At 44.4% G+C, this 15,675-nt stretch overlaps 6 non-coding genes and 2 pseudogenes across 6 annotated transcripts; all 8 read left to right on the forward strand.

Annotated features, from left to right (window-relative positions):
- Positions 1–866: 866 nt before the first annotated feature.
- On the forward strand, positions 867–1,057 carry LOC141202829 (U2 spliceosomal RNA). Its single transcript, XR_012273981.1, has one exon. It is a non-coding gene; the product is annotated as a U2 spliceosomal RNA (small nuclear RNA).
- A 6,231-nt stretch (positions 1,058–7,288) lies between these two features.
- On the forward strand, positions 7,289–7,464 carry LOC141202532 (U2 spliceosomal RNA; annotated as a pseudogene).
- A 1,115-nt stretch (positions 7,465–8,579) lies between these two features.
- LOC141202830 (U2 spliceosomal RNA) lies at positions 8,580–8,770 on the forward strand. The gene has a single exon (XR_012273982.1). It is a non-coding gene; the product is annotated as a U2 spliceosomal RNA (small nuclear RNA).
- Positions 8,771–9,885: 1,115 nt separating this feature from the next.
- LOC141202831 (U2 spliceosomal RNA) lies at positions 9,886–10,076 on the forward strand. Its single transcript, XR_012273983.1, has one exon. It is a non-coding gene; the product is annotated as a U2 spliceosomal RNA (small nuclear RNA).
- Positions 10,077–11,191: 1,115 nt separating this feature from the next.
- On the forward strand, positions 11,192–11,283 carry LOC141202735 (U2 spliceosomal RNA; annotated as a pseudogene).
- Positions 11,284–12,077: 794 nt separating this feature from the next.
- On the forward strand, positions 12,078–12,266 carry LOC141202645 (U2 spliceosomal RNA). The gene has a single exon (XR_012273868.1). It is a non-coding gene; the product is annotated as a U2 spliceosomal RNA (small nuclear RNA).
- A 1,115-nt stretch (positions 12,267–13,381) lies between these two features.
- Positions 13,382–13,572, forward strand: LOC141202834 (U2 spliceosomal RNA). Its single transcript, XR_012273985.1, has one exon. It is a non-coding gene; the product is annotated as a U2 spliceosomal RNA (small nuclear RNA).
- A 1,115-nt stretch (positions 13,573–14,687) lies between these two features.
- On the forward strand, positions 14,688–14,878 carry LOC141202835 (U2 spliceosomal RNA). The gene has a single exon (XR_012273986.1). It is a non-coding gene; the product is annotated as a U2 spliceosomal RNA (small nuclear RNA).
- Positions 14,879–15,675: the final 797 nt, after the last annotated feature.

Below are 15,675 nucleotides of genomic sequence, written 5' to 3' on the forward strand. Positions count from 1 at the left end.
TAAACAGACATATTAGGCAAGCATTTTGGAGCTTTCACCTAAATAACTACAGGTGGTGAGATAAGCTGCACAATATAATTGACCTTTCAGTATATTGTTGCACACACACCATCTATTTAGCAAATGCCCTTGTTATCAACAGCAGCCTTTTAAACTCACCTGAGCTAACAGGTATGTGCGCTGGTTACTCTGCTGCGCTTAAAATTTCTTTTTTGGTTTGCTACAATGCCTTTTCTGAAACGTTGTCTCCTTCTGCTGGAACACTGACTTCTTTCATTTAATGCCTGCAGACTATAAAAGAGAACCCAACCCAAAAAGTTTGGTTGATTAGTCTGTGGCATTCTGTTAAACTGTTGCTTATGGCGGTCTCTGTGAGCTTCTCAGCGACATTCAGCCAGCCAGGTATCCTGCCTGCAGTAGATGGAATGTGGCAATGGAACGCTGGCTGCGCATGTCATAATAGGCTCTGAGCCTTTATATACCTGTGCACAGCAGCAGCCACCTTCAGTCTGCTGCTGGACAGCCAGCAGCAGCAGCAGCAGGAGAGGTATGTAATCAGGAGCCCTCCTGCTAAGGGTAGACAGCTGCTCGTTCCACCCCACCCCCCGCCTTAATTGGTTCTCCTCCCTTCCAACGGTGTTGAGGCGGGTGGGAACAGCAGGGGGTGAAGGTGCTGTGTTTAAAGAGGTGGAGTTATGCAGATCTAAAACGCGTGGATTGCAGCAGCAGCAAGCCGAAAAGTGCAGGCATGTAAGGGATCTAGAGGTTGACAACATGTCTTCTTAACGGGAGTCCAGGAGCTCATCTCCACAAATGGACTTTTCAGGATCCTTGGGTGGCTCCGTAGTTTGAAACCAATTCTGGTTATCGCTTCTCGGCCTTTTGGCTAAGATCAAGTGTAGTATCTGTTCTTATCAGTTTAATATCTGATACGTCCCCTATCTGGGGACCATATATTAAATGGATTTTTAGAACAGGGAGATGGAAAAAGAGCTTGCTCTGTCCACTCCACGCATTGACCTGGTATTGCAGTATCTCCAGGACCGGTGCACCCCTTCTTTAATGCAGTTTCTAAAATCAGAAAGAATTGAATTCAATGTTTTTTGTTCATTTTGCTTGTTTGTCGGATTTTGGGATGGACTCTTTGGCTCTGCTTTTCTTCTCCTCATTGGATTTTTCATGTTCAAAGTTGCAGAAGCCAGATTACAAGCTCATTTTGGTTCAACTTCAGCAACTGTGCATTGCATTGCCATGTAATGTGATGCAATGCTATCTTTCTAGCTCTCCCTTTTTACTTCCTTTTGGATAAACAGACATATTAGGCAAGCATTTTGGAGCTTTCACCTAAATAACTACAGGTGGTGAGATAAGCTGCACAATATAATTGACCTTTCAGTATATTGTTGCACACACACCATCTATTTAGCAAATGCCCTTGTTATCAACAGCAGCCTTTTAAACTCACCTGAGCTAACAGGTATGTGCGCTGGTTACTCTGCTGCGCTTAAAATTTCTTTTTTGGTTTGCTACAATGCCTTTTCTGAAACGTTGTCTCCTTCTGCTGGAACACTGACTTCTTTCATTTAATGCCTGCAGACTATAAAAGAGAACCCAACCCAAAAAGTTTGGTTGATTAGTCTGTGGCATTCTGTTAAACTGTTGCTTATGGCGGTCTCTGTGAGCTTCTCAGCGACATTCAGCCAGCCAGGTATCCTGCCTGCAGTAGATGGAATGTGGCAATGGAACGCTGGCTGCGCGTGTCATAATAGGCTCTGAGCCTTTATATACCTGTGCACAGCAGCAGCCACCTTCAGTCTGCTGCTGGACAGCCAGCAGCAGCAGCAGCAGGAGAGGTATGTAATCAGGAGCCCTCCTGCTAAGGGTAGACAGCTGCTCGTTCCACCCCACCCCCCGCCTTAATTGGTTCTCCTCCCTTCCAACGGTGTTGAGGCGGGTGGGAACAGCAGGGGGTGAAGGTGCTGTGTTTAAAGAGGTGGAGTTATGCAGATCTAAAACGCGTGGATTGCAGCAGCAGCAAGTCGAAAAGTGCAGGCATGTAAGGGATCTAGAGGTTGACAACATGTCTTCTTAACGGGAGTCCAGGAGCTCATCTCCACAAATGGACTTTTTAGGATCCTTGGGTGGCTCCGTAGTTTGAAACCAATTCTGGTTATCGCTTCTCGGCCTTTTGGCTAAGATACCACATCTTGCCAGACGGATTCTAAGCCAATCGTGCCCTTGGCCTTGAGGCATCGGCGGTGTAAAAGCCGTCTTAAGCCTCATGCTGCTTTAGGGGGCAGATACGCAAAGAAACCAAGAAGGCGATCGACCCTATCTACCTTTTGAAGATGGCATCAGCAGTAGCGGCCGCAGTGCGCTATGCCAGAGCTGGTGACCTTCGCATCAAGAACTCTTTCAAGATCGAAGTGGACGATGCATCCAAGGAGAAGTTGACCTTGAAGTTTTTCGTGAGGAGAGTGCTGCTGGAGATCCTAGGAGTAAAGAGGGAAGACATCCTGGCCCTTCAAGATCGCCCCGGTTCCTTCACTTTGACTCTGGAGTCGGAGTATGCGTGCCAGAACCTCTTCCGCCAGATTCACCTGCACCTTTCAGATGAGGATCTTAAAGGACTCACCTTTGTCATCCTTTACTCCGGTGGAGAGAAGCCGCTCGTGGTTCAGATGAGCAACCCTCATGTTCCCTTAGTTAATATTATTTGCTTTCTTCAAAACTATTTCCCAGAACTGCGGTATTCCCACAAGGTCATGAATGAGGAAAACCTCTGGACGGGAAAGCATAAATTTTTTGTTAAATTTTGTGAAGATCCAAATGGCATTGGTGGTCAGCGTCATCCTCCGTCAAGTTTCCTGATCGGTAGGGAGCGGGGGCGCCTCTTCTACCCGGACATGCCCCTCTTCTGCCGGAAATGCATGTGTTTCGGTCACACTTATGAGAACTGCAAGGAGGAGGTGGCAATCTGTAAGAAGTGCTACAAGCATGGACATGCCACAATGGACTGTACCAATGAGATGGTGTGCAACATCTGCCGGGTCCCAGGTCACTCCTTCCGGGAGTGTCCTTTGAAGAAAAAGGCGGAAACCTATGCTGAAACGCTGGCAAAGCAACCTGCCCGTGTGCCTCCATCTGCTCCCGGGGGGCAGAGGCAACCCTCTGCTGTTCCTGCTCCTGCGGGTGCGTCTACAGCGCGGGGGCAGTCTTCTAGCTCTCCAGTACCTGCTCCACAGACCAAGCCTGCTAGTACATCAGGTGGTACGTCTGCACCTGCTGCACAGAGGAAGCCAACCAACCCTCCTGCTCCTGCTGCTAAGGGGGGTCCCACCGGTGCTCCTGTATCTACTGTGCGAACACAACCCCCTGTAGGCGGGTCCACAAGCACTTCAGTGCCTGCTGCGCAGGGAAAACCTGCCAGTTCTCCTATTCCTGCTGCGCATAAGCCCACGTCTATGCAGAAACCTCCAGCTGAGAAACCTGTCCGTCCTGAGAGGAGGGAAGCTTCATCTAAGGACTGGGCTGCTGATTCTGATCCGGGTGATATGGTGGTGGAGGGGAGTCCCTCTGCTGAAATCGGGACATTTAGCTCGGAGGAAGAAGCAATGGAGCTGGAAACTCGTAGGAAAAGGAAAACAGATGATAGGTCTGATGAGAATGTGGCCAGGGAGACTTCCAAGAAGTGTCCATTAAAACCAAGTCTTCTGCAATACAAGCCAATGGCTCCCGCTGCCCCTCCTGAGGAGCCAAGGCCTTCAGACCCTATAAACATTTCTTTTTCGGACTCAGAAGTGCAGAGCCCGTTAACATCGGTGGGCTTTATGTCTGATTCTGACAGTAGTGTGACCTGAACTATCCTATCATGACCTCATCAATTAAAGTAGCCTCGCTCAATGTGAGGAGTATAAGGGGCTCTACAAGAAGGGCTGCTTTGTTTTCCTACCTGTCAACAGTGGACTGTGATGTCTTTTGTTTGCAAGAATGTAACATTGACTTTGATATGAATTATGCAGATTTAAGAAAAGATTGGCCTCATGGGCCCTCTATCTGGTCCGGAGATAATGAAAATCGTTCCTCTGGCATTGGAGTGCTGTTTAGGTCGCATGACTTTAAAATCAACTCTTTTGTGGACATTTCTTCTGGACGTGCTCTTTTCTTAAATATTAGTTTTAAAGGTGTGGACTTTAGACTTTTGAACATTTATGCTTCTCCGGTGAAGGAAGAGAGACATCAGTTGTTTGAAGATGTGCAATATTACCTACCTGGTTCATCGCCTCTGATGTTCTGTGGGGATTTCAATTGTGTCTTGCCTGGTGAAGGGAGAAGCGGGAGTTCCACCGTTCCTAAAAAAGACAAAACAGAGAAACAACTAAAGGATTTGTTAACTGATTTTTTTCTTAGAGACTCCTGGAAAGAGATCCGTAGTAATGATCCCGGTTATACTTGGGAGAACTCTTCTTCTAAATCTCGTATTGATTTTATTTTCATGTCCCAATATGTGAATGTCAAATCTGTTGTCTTAATCCCAAACATTTTTTCAGATCATAAGATGTTGCTATCAGAGTTAGAATTACCTGGGCTTGTCAAGGCAAGAGGAGTTTGGAGGCTAAATACAACATTGTTACAAGATCCTAAGGTAAGAACAGATTTTAAAGCGTTTTTTAATTATTTAAGAACAAAACAACAAAAATTTTTAACTCTGCTAGAATGGTGGGAATACAGCAAGATGAAGATAAAAAGTTTTTTTATCAAGGTCAGCATAGCCAATGCAAGAGAAAAGTCCGCTTGGCATAAAAGGCTTATTACTAAATTGCAGACCTGTTATCAACTAAGAGATGTGGGACTTGAAATGGACGATTTAATTGAAGCAACAAAAAAAGAAATTAAAAAGAGTATAGAGTCGAAGGGTAAGGAAATAATTTATAACTCAAAAATTGAAGTGATGGAGAAAAATGAAAAGTGCTCAAGATTTTTTTTTAAAAAAGTAGTTGCTGCTAAGGAAATGATAACAGAATTAGAGGGTGAAACTACAACTGAAGGTATGCTCAACCAAGCTCACCAGTTTTATCAGCAGCTTTTTAATGAGAAAACTATAGACCAGTCTTTTACTGAAGATGCCCTTAATTCATTAAAAAATAGTCTGAGCCGCGAAGACCAAGAATTGTTATGCACTGAAGTCACCTTGTCGGAAGTAGATGCTGCTATCAAAAGTTTTTCCTATGGGAAAACCCCTGGTTCTGACGGTTTGCCTGTTGAATTTTATCGTGAATTTTGGAATTTTTTAAAACCCGACTTGTTTTTAGTAATCAAAGAAGCTTTTAAGTGTGATATCCTGCCTATATCTTGGAGAAGTGGTCTGGTCTCCCTGATTTTTAAAAAAGGAGCCAAATCCCATCTGGCAAACTGGAGACCAATCACACTGTTGAATGTTGATTACAAGTTGATGTCCAAAATTTTAGTGAACCGTTTTAAAAAAGTTTTATCCAAAGTTATTTATGAAGACCAGGTATGTGGGGTGCCAGGAAGAGGAGTTGCGGAGCATCTCAATACCATCCGCGATGTCATATGGTACCAGCAATCCAGGAAGCAAGACTTAGCAATTTTATCGTTGGATTTTCAAAAGGCTTTTGATCGTGTCTCTCATTGTTTTCTATGGTTGGTTTTAAAAAAAATGGGCTTCCCTGAAATTTTTATCAAGCAAGTGGCACTTTTATATAAGAACTCTTTTAGTAAAATTTTAATCAATGGATTTTTGTCTAATGAAGTGTTTTTGCATTCAGGTGTGAAGCAAGGCTGCCCTTTGTCCCCAGTGCTATTTATATGTGCAATAGAGCCTCTTTTATCTATGCTACGAGAGGATAAAGTGATTAAAGGTGTCCCTATCCCTGGAGGACATGGAAGAGATGTGAAGGTAATGGGCTACATGGATGATATTACTATTTTTTGTTCATCACCTGCCGCTCTCAGGAGAGCTATAAGAACGACCAATTTTTTTTGTGAAGCCTCAGGTTTTAAGTTAAACATTGAGAAATGTGATTGTTTTGTCCGTGGCAATTGGGCGGATGTGTCCATCCCTGATCTCCCGATGCAGTCAGAGAAGATTAAAATTCTGGGCGTGATTTTTGATCGACAGAATGATGGAATGAAGAGCTGGGATGGAGTAAGGGACAAAATACAAAAGAAGATTGACTTTTGGAAATTAAGAAAATTAACAATCGAAGGTAAAGTTTTAATTATTAAGGCCCTTCTGCTTCCTGTCATGTTATATCTCAGTTATGTTTATCCCCCAAGTGACCTTACAGCGAGAAGATTACAGAGAATGCTGTTTGAATTTGTGTGGAACTCTAAGTTCGAAAAGGTGAAGAGAGAAACAATGTACAAGATGCACCACCTTGGTGGTAAGGATGTTCCCAACGTCAAACTGTTTTTATACTCCAAGTTTTTTAGCCTCTGTTTTAAATATATGTTTGCTTCAAGCCCTTGGGCACATTTTTTAAGATATGCAGCTGGCCACATTTTTAGGAGGCGAAAGTGGATATCCATTTCTTTAACAAGCCCAGTGTTGTTATCCCCTCCACAACAATATGCCATCCTGGAGAAAGTTATCAGATTATATGGCCTAGATTCTTTTGAGATGGAGACATTGAAGAATGCAAGGAAGCTGCTGCAGCAATTAAAAAAGAAAGAAACTTTGACGCCCATAAGCCATTATTCATATAGCAGAGTCACTAAAATATGGAATTTAACAAATGCACCTTACCTGATGAATCAACATAAAGACTTAGCTTGGATGATTGTGCAGGAATGTTTACCGACTCGTGATTTCCAGTATAAAAGAAGACTTAGCACTATACAAACCTGCCCGAGGCATCAGTGCAATAATGATGAGACTACTATGCACCTTATTTGGAATTGTGATTTTGCACAGCAAGTGTGGAAAGACTGTGGTGAGCTTTTAAAATTTTTATCTGGTCTTAATTTTTTAAGCCATGAAGTGGTTTTATATGGGATTTTACCAAACATGACGAAAGAAAAAGAGAGAGTTTTATGGTGCACTTTGAGTTGTGTTAAAAGTGCTCTATGGAAGACCAGAAACATATTGTTGTTTAAAAGAGACTATATAGAAGTCAAGGATTGTATAAGACTGGCATTAAGTGAAATTTATATGTACTACCTAATGGATATGAAGAAGCTTGGAAAGAAAAGAGCCCTGAGTATATGGAACTATCACCTATGGAAGATGTTATTTTAAAGCTCTGAAGAAAAGATAAAGACTAGGATATTTTAAATATAAACGCAAAATCTGTTCTTATCAGTTTAATATCTGATACGTCCCCTATCTGGGGACCATATATTAAATGGATTTTTAGAACAGGGAGATGGAAAAAGAGCTTGCTCTGTCCACTCCACGCATTGACCTGGTATTGCAGTATCTCCAGGACCGGTGCACCCCTTCTTTAATGCAGTTTCTAAAATCAGAAAGAATTGAATTCAATGTTTTTTGTTCATTTTGCTTGTTTGTCGGATTTTGGGATGGACTCTTTGGCTCTGCTTTTCTTCTCCTCATTGGATTTTTCATGTTCAAAGTTGCAGAAGCCAGATTACAAGCTCATTTTGGTTCAACTTCAGCAACTGTGCATTGCATTGCCATGTAATGTGATGCAATGCTATCTTTCTAGCTCTCCCTTTTTACTTCCTTTTGGATAAACAGACATATTAGGCAAGCATTTTGGAGCTTTCACCTAAATAACTACAGGTGGTGAGATAAGCTGCACAATATAATTGACCTTTCAGTATATTGTTGCACACACACCATCTATTTAGCAAATGCCCTTGTTATCAACAGCAGCCTTTTAAACTCACCTGAGCTAACAGGTATGTGCGCTGGTTACTCTGCTGCGCTTAAAATTTCTTTTTTGGTTTGCTACAATGCCTTTTCTGAAACGTTGTCTCCTTCTGCTGGAACACTGACTTCTTTCATTTAATGCCTGCAGACTATAAAAGAGAACCCAACCCAAAAAGTTTGGTTGATTAGTCTGTGGCATTCTGTTAAACTGTTGCTTATGGCGGTCTCTGTGAGCTTCTCAGCGACATTCAGCCAGCCAGGTATCCTGCCTGCAGTAGATGGAATGTGGCAATGGAACGCTGGCTGCGCGTGTCATAATAGGCTCTGAGCCTTTATATACCTGTGCACAGCAGCAGCCACCTTCAGTCTGCTGCTGGACAGCCAGCAGCAGCAGCAGCAGGAGAGGTATGTAATCAGGAGCCCTCCTGCTAAGGGTAGACAGCTGCTCGTTCCACCCCACCCCCCGCCTTAATTGGTTCTCCACCCTTCCAACGGTGTTGAGGCGGGTGGGAACAGCAGGGGGTGAAGGTGCTGTGTTTAAAGAGGTGGAGTTATGCAGATCTAAAACGCGTGGATTGCAGCAGCAGCAAGCCGAAAAGTGCAGGCATGTAAGGGATCTAGAGGTTGACAACATGTCTTCTTAACGGGAGTCCAGGAGCTCATCTCCACAAATGGACTTTTTAGGATCCTTGGGTGGCTCCGTAGTTTGAAACCAATTCTGGTTATCGCTTCTCGGCCTTTTGGCTAAGATCAAGTGTAGTATCTGTTCTTATCAGTTTAATATCTGATACGTCCCCTATCTGGGGACCATATATTAAATGGATTTTTAGAACAGGGAGATGGAAAAAGAGCTTGCTCTGTCCACTCCACGCATTGACCTGGTATTGCAGTATCTCCAGGACCGGTGCACCCCTTCTTTAATGCAGTTTCTAAAATCAGAAAGAATTGAATTCAATGTTTTTTGTTCATTTTGCTTGTTTGTCGGCTTTTGGGATGGACTCTTTGGCTCTGCTTTTCTTCTCCTCATTGGATTTTTCATGTTCAAAGTTGCAGAAGCCAGATTACAAGCTCATTTTGGTTCAACTTCAGCAACTGTGCATTGCATTGCCATGTAATGTGATGCAATGCTATCTTTCTAGCTCTCCCTTTTTACTTCCTTTTGGATAAACAGACATATTAGGCAAGCATTTTGGAGCTTTCACCTAAATAACTACAGGTGGTGAGATAAGCTGCACAATATAATTGACCTTTCAGTATATTGTTGCACACACACCATCTATTTAGCAAATGCCCTTGTTATCAACAGCAGCCTTTTAAACTCACCTGAGCTAACAGGTATGTGCGCTGGTTACTCTGCTGCGCTTAAAATTTCTTTTTTGGTTTGCTACAATGCCTTTTCTGAAACGTTGTCTCCTTCTGCTGGAACACTGACTTCTTTCATTTAATGCCTGCAGACTATAAAAGAGAACCCAACCCAAAAAGTTTGGTTGATTAGTCTGTGGCATTCTGTTAAACTGTTGCTTATGGCGGTCTCTGTGAGCTTCTCAGCGACATTCAGCCAGCCAGGTATCCTGCCTGCAGTAGATGGAATGTGGCAATGGAACGCTGGCTGCGCGTGTCATAATAGGCTCTGAGCCTTTATATACCTGTGCACAGCAGCAGCCACCTTCAGTCTGCTGCTGGACAGCCAGCAGCAGCAGCAGCAGGAGAGGTATGTAATCAGGAGCCCTCCTGCTAAGGGTAGACAGCTGCTCGTTCCACCCCACCCCCCGCCTTAATTGGTTCTCCTCCCTTCCAACGGTGTTGAGGCGGGTGGGAACAGCAGGGGGTGAAGGTGCTGTGTTTAAAGAGGTGGAGTTATGCAGATCTAAAACGCGTGGATTGCAGCAGCAGCAAGCCGAAAAGTGCAGGCATGTAAGGGATCTAGAGGTTGACAACATGTCTTCTTAACGGGAGTCCAGGAGCTCATCTCCACAAATGGACTTTTTAGGATCCTTGGGTGGCTCCGTAGTTTGAAACCAATTCTGGTTATCGCTTCTCGGCCTTTTGGCTAAGATCAAGTGTAGTATCTGTTCTTATCAGTTTAATATCTGATACGTCCCCTATCTGGGGACCATATATTAAATGGATTTTTAGAACAGGGAGATGGAAAAAGAGCTTGCTCTGTCCACTCCACGCATTGACCTGGTATTGCAGTATCTCCAGGACCGGTGCACCCCTTCTTTAATGCAGTTTCTAAAATCAGAAAGAATTGAATTCAATGTTTTTTGTTCATTTTGCTTGTTTGTCGGATTTTGGGATGGACTCTTTGGCTCTGCTTTTCTTCTCCTCATTGGATTTTTCATGTTCAAAGTTGCAGAAGCCAGATTACAAGCTCATTTTGGTTCAACTTCAGCAACTGTGCATTGCATTGCCATGTAATGTGATGCAATGCTATCTTTCTAGCTCTCCCTTTTTACTTCCTTTTGGATAAACAGACATATTAGGCAAGCATTTTGGAGCTTTCACCTAAATAACTACAGGTGGTGAGATAAGCTGCACAATATAATTGACCTTTCAGTATATTGTTGCACACACACCATCTATTTAGCAAATGCCCTTGTTATCAACAGCAGCCTTTTAAACTCACCTGAGCTAACAGGTATGTGCGCTGGTTACTCTGCTGCGCTTAAAATTTCTTTTTTGGTTTGCTACAATGCCTTTTCTGAAACGTTGTCTCCTTCTGCTGGAACACTGACTTCTTTCATTTAATGCCTGCAGACTATAAAAGAGAACCCAACCCAAAAAGTTTGGTTGATTAGTCTGTGGCATTCTGTTAAACTGTTGCTTATGGCGGTCTCTGTGAGCTTCTCAGCGACATTCAGCCAGCCAGGTATCCTGCCTGCAGTAGATGGAATGTGGCAATGGAACGCTGGCTGCGCGTGTCATAATAGGCTCTGAGCCTTTATATACCTGTGCACAGCAGCAGCCACCTTCAGTCTGCTGCTGGACAGCCAGCAGCAGCAGCAGCAGGAGAGGTATGTAATCAGGAGCCCTCCTGCTAAGGGTAGACAGCTGCTCGTTCCACCCCACCCCCCGCCTTAATTGGTTCTCCTCCCTTCCAACGGTGTTGAGGCGGGTGGGAACAGCAGGGGGTGAAGGTGCTGTGTTTAAAGAGGTGGAGTTATGCAGATCTAAAACGCGTGGATTGCAGCAGCAGCAAGCCGAAAAGTGCAGGCATGTAAGGGATCTAGAGGTTGACAACATGTCTTCTTAACGGGAGTCCAGGAGCTCATCTCCACAAATGGACTTTTTAGGATCCTTGGGTGGCTCCGTAGTTTGAAACCAATTCTGGTTATCGCTTCTCGGCCTTTTGGCTAAGATCAAGTGTAGTATCTTTCGAAAAGGCGGTTTCGGATGTTGGCCGCCCTAGTAGATTGATACATTATGCACACTGGGGTTTAGGCGCTTGTTAGTACGCCAGGTGGCTAATATAGTCATCTGGTGGAAAGCATGGCCCCCCAGGATCGACGCCATTGGGCCGGGGAAGATCGAAAGCCCGAAGTGTGAAGTGCCCCAGGAGTGGTGACCCTGGGGTGCCTTAACTCACTGGGATTGGGAACCCCACTTGAGTTTATGGCACATTTGCACAAGCACTTCAAATTTTCTTTCTTCGCACACACCCTTATTCCGGGCCTTCTGGCCTTAGGATGGGGAATTTTTCAATTCCCGGTCGAAGGTCCGGGCAGTATTATACTGTGAAACCTTCACTATTTATTTAATTTCTTTGTCACTGTGTGTCCACTTATTCACGTGTGTCACGTCCTACTAGGATTTTGTCGGGATGCGGTTCCCTTACGGGTTCCTCTCTTGGCAGGTCTAGGGGGGGAGTGTGTGGCCATCAGGTTCCGCTCCCCCCTGAACCCCCCTGGCTCTCCTCTTTCGGGAGGAGAGCGTTGTTGGCTCCCCTCTTCCGGGAGGGGAGCACAGTCTTTGGCTCCCAGTGCCTTGCTCGGGTGAGAACTCGGGCAGGTGCTGGGGGTAAGATTGGGTCGCCTCTGGCTTCGGCTGGAGGTGGCTTTTTGTCCCTGTTCCTCGCTGTGGCCTTTTGGCTCGGAGGGACGGGGAATGGTTTGGGGGACCCTTCTCCTTTTGGAGAGGGTTTCAAGAAGACCAGCATCCTAGTGCACTTTTTTTGTGGCACTTGTCACTTTTTTAAGCGCACTCGGGTTTTGTACACGAATTCGGGCTTTCAAAAAAAAAAAAAAAAAAAAAAAAATCTGTTCTTATCAGTTTAATATCTGATACGTCCCCTATCTGGGGACCATATATTAAATGGATTTTTAGAACAGGGAGATGGAAAAAGAGCTTGCTCTGTCCACTCCACGCATTGACCTGGTATTGCAGTATCTCCAGGACCGGTGCACCCCTTCTTTAATGCAGTTTCTAAAATCAGAAAGAATTGAATTCAATGTTTTTTGTTCATTTTGCTTGTTTGTCGGATTTTGGGATGGACTCTTTGGCTCTGCTTTTCTTCTCCTCATTGGATTTTTCATGTTCAAAGTTGCAGAAGCCAGATTACAAGCTCATTTTGGTTCAACTTCAGCAACTGTGCATTGCATTGCCATGTAATGTGATGCAATGCTATCTTTCTAGCTCTCCCTTTTTACTTCCTTTTGGATAAACAGACATATTAGGCAAGCATTTTGGAGCTTTCACCTAAATAACTACAGGTGGTGAGATAAGCTGCACAATATAATTGACCTTTCAGTATATTGTTGCACACACACCATCTATTTAGCAAATGCCCTTGTTATCAACAGCAGCCTTTTAAACTCACCTGAGCTAACAGGTATGTGCGCTGGTTACTCTGCTGCGCTTAAAATTTCTTTTTTGGTTTGCTACAATGCCTTTTCTGAAACGTTGTCTCCTTCTGCTGGAACACTGACTTCTTTCATTTAATGCCTGCAGACTATAAAAGAGAACCCAACCCAAAAAGTTTGGTTGATTAGTCTGTGGCATTCTGTTAAACTGTTGCTTATGGCGGTCTCTGTGAGCTTCTCAGCGACATTCAGCCAGCCAGGTATCCTGCCTGCAGTAGATGGAATGTGGCAATGGAACGCTGGCTGCGCGTGTCATAATAGGCTCTGAGCCTTTATATACCTGTGCACAGCAGCAGCCACCTTCAGTCTGCTGCTGGACAGCCAGCAGCAGCAGCAGCAGGAGAGGTATGTAATCAGGAGCCCTCCTGCTAAGGGTAGACAGCTGCTCGTTCCACCCCACCCCCCGCCTTAATTGGTTCTCCTCCCTTCCAACGGTGTTGAGGCGGGTGGGAACAGCAGGGGGTGAAGGTGCTGTGTTTAAAGAGGTGGAGTTATGCAGATCTAAAACGCGTGGATTGCAGCAGCAGCAAGCCGAAAAGTGCAGGCATGTAAGGGATCTAGAGGTTGACAACATGTCTTCTTAACGGGAGTCCAGGAGCTCATCTCCACAAATGGACTTTTTAGGATCCTTGGGTGGCTCCGTAGTTTGAAACCAATTCTGGTTATCGCTTCTCGGCCTTTTGGCTAAGATCAAGTGTAGTATCTGTTCTTATCAGTTTAATATCTGATACGTCCCCTATCTGGGGACCATATATTAAATGGATTTTTAGAACAGGGAGATGGAAAAAGAGCTTGCTCTGTCCACTCCACGCATTGACCTGGTATTGCAGTATCTCCAGGACCGGTGCACCCCTTCTTTAATGCAGTTTCTAAAATCAGAAAGAATTGAATTCAATGTTTTTTGTTCATTTTGCTTGTTTGTCGGATTTTGGGATGGACTCTTTGGCTCTGCTTTTCTTCTCCTCATTGGATTTTTCATGTTCAAAGTTGCAGAAGCCAGATTACAAGCTCATTTTGGTTCAACTTCAGCAACTGTGCATTGCATTGCCATGTAATGTGATGCAATGCTATCTTTCTAGCTCTCCCTTTTTACTTCCTTTTGGATAAACAGACATATTAGGCAAGCATTTTGGAGCTTTCACCTAAATAACTACAGGTGGTGAGATAAGCTGCACAATATAATTGACCTTTCAGTATATTGTTGCACACACACCATCTATTTAGCAAATGCCCTTGTTATCAACAGCAGCCTTTTAAACTCACCTGAGCTAACAGGTATGTGCGCTGGTTACTCTGCTGCGCTTAAAATTTCTTTTTTGGTTTGCTACAATGCCTTTTCTGAAACGTTGTCTCCTTCTGCTGGAACACTGACTTCTTTCATTTAATGCCTGCAGACTATAAAAGAGAACCCAACCCAAAAAGTTTGGTTGATTAGTCTGTGGCATTCTGTTAAACTGTTGCTTATGGCGGTCTCTGTGAGCTTCTCAGCGACATTCAGCCAGCCAGGTATCCTGCCTGCAGTAGATGGAATGTGGCAATGGAACGCTGGCTGCGCGTGTCATAATAGGCTCTGAGCCTTTATATACCTGTGCACAGCAGCAGCCACCTTCAGTCTGCTGCTGGACAGCCAGCAGCAGCAGCAGCAGGAGAGGTATGTAATCAGGAGCCCTCCTGCTAAGGGTAGACAGCTGCTCGTTCCACCCCACCCCCCGCCTTAATTGGTTCTCCTCCCTTCCAACGGTGTTGAGGCGGGTGGGAACAGCAGGGGGTGAAGGTGCTGTGTTTAAAGAGGTGGAGTTATGCAGATCTAAAACGCGTGGATTGCAGCAGCAGCAAGCCGAAAAGTGCAGGCATGTAAGGGATCTAGAGGTTGACAACATGTCTTCTTAACGGGAGTCCAGGAGCTCATCTCCACAAATGGACTTTTTAGGATCCTTGGGTGGCTCCGTAGTTTGAAACCAATTCTGGTTATCGCTTCTCGGCCTTTTGGCTAAGATCAAGTGTAGTATCTGTTCTTATCAGTTTAATATCTGATACGTCCCCTATCTGGGGACCATATATTAAATGGATTTTTAGAACAGGGAGATGGAAAAAGAGCTTGCTCTGTCCACTCCACGCATTGACCTGGTATTGCAGTATCTCCAGGACCGGTGCACCCCTTCTTTAATGCAGTTTCTAAAATCAGAAAGAATTGAATTCAATGTTTTTTGTTCATTTTGCTTGTTTGTCGGATTTTGGGATGGACTCTTTGGCTCTGCTTTTCTTCTCCTCATTGGATTTTTCATGTTCAAAGTTGCAGAAGCCAGATTACAAGCTCATTTTGGTTCAACTTCAGCAACTGTGCATTGCATTGCCATGTAATGTGATGCAATGCTATCTTTCTAGCTCTCCCTTTTTACTTCCTTTTGGATAAACAGACATATTAGGCAAGCATTTTGGAGCTTTCACCTAAATAACTACAGGTGGTGAGATAAGCTGCACAATATAATTGACCTTTCAGTATATTGTTGCACACACACCATCTATTTAGCAAATGCCCTTGTTATCAACAGCAGCCTTTTAAACTCACCTGAGCTAACAGGTATGTGCGCTGGTTACTCTGCTGCGCTTAAAATTTCTTTTTTGGTTTGCTACAATGCCTTTTCTGAAACGTTGTCTCCTTCTGCTGGAACACTGACTTCTTTCATTTAATGCCTGCAGACTATAAAAGAGAACCCAACCCAAAAAGTTTGGTTGATTAGTCTGTGGCATTCTGTTAAACTGTTGCTTATGGCGGTCTCTGTGAGCTTCTCAGCGACATTCAGCCAGCCAGGTATCCTGCCTGCAGTAGATGGAATGTGGCAATGGAACGCTGGCTGCGCGTGTCATAATAGGCTCTGAGCCTTTATATACCTGTGCACAGCAGCAGCCACCTTCAGTCTGCTGCTGGACAGCCAGCAGCAGCAGCAGCAGGAGAGG

This window comes from Phyllobates terribilis, unplaced genomic scaffold, assembly GCF_046119375.1.
Source record: "Phyllobates terribilis strain yellow unplaced genomic scaffold, ASM4611937v1 Scaffold_123__1_contigs__length_5148117, whole genome shotgun sequence".
NCBI lineage: Eukaryota > Metazoa > Chordata > Amphibia > Anura > Dendrobatidae > Phyllobates > Phyllobates terribilis.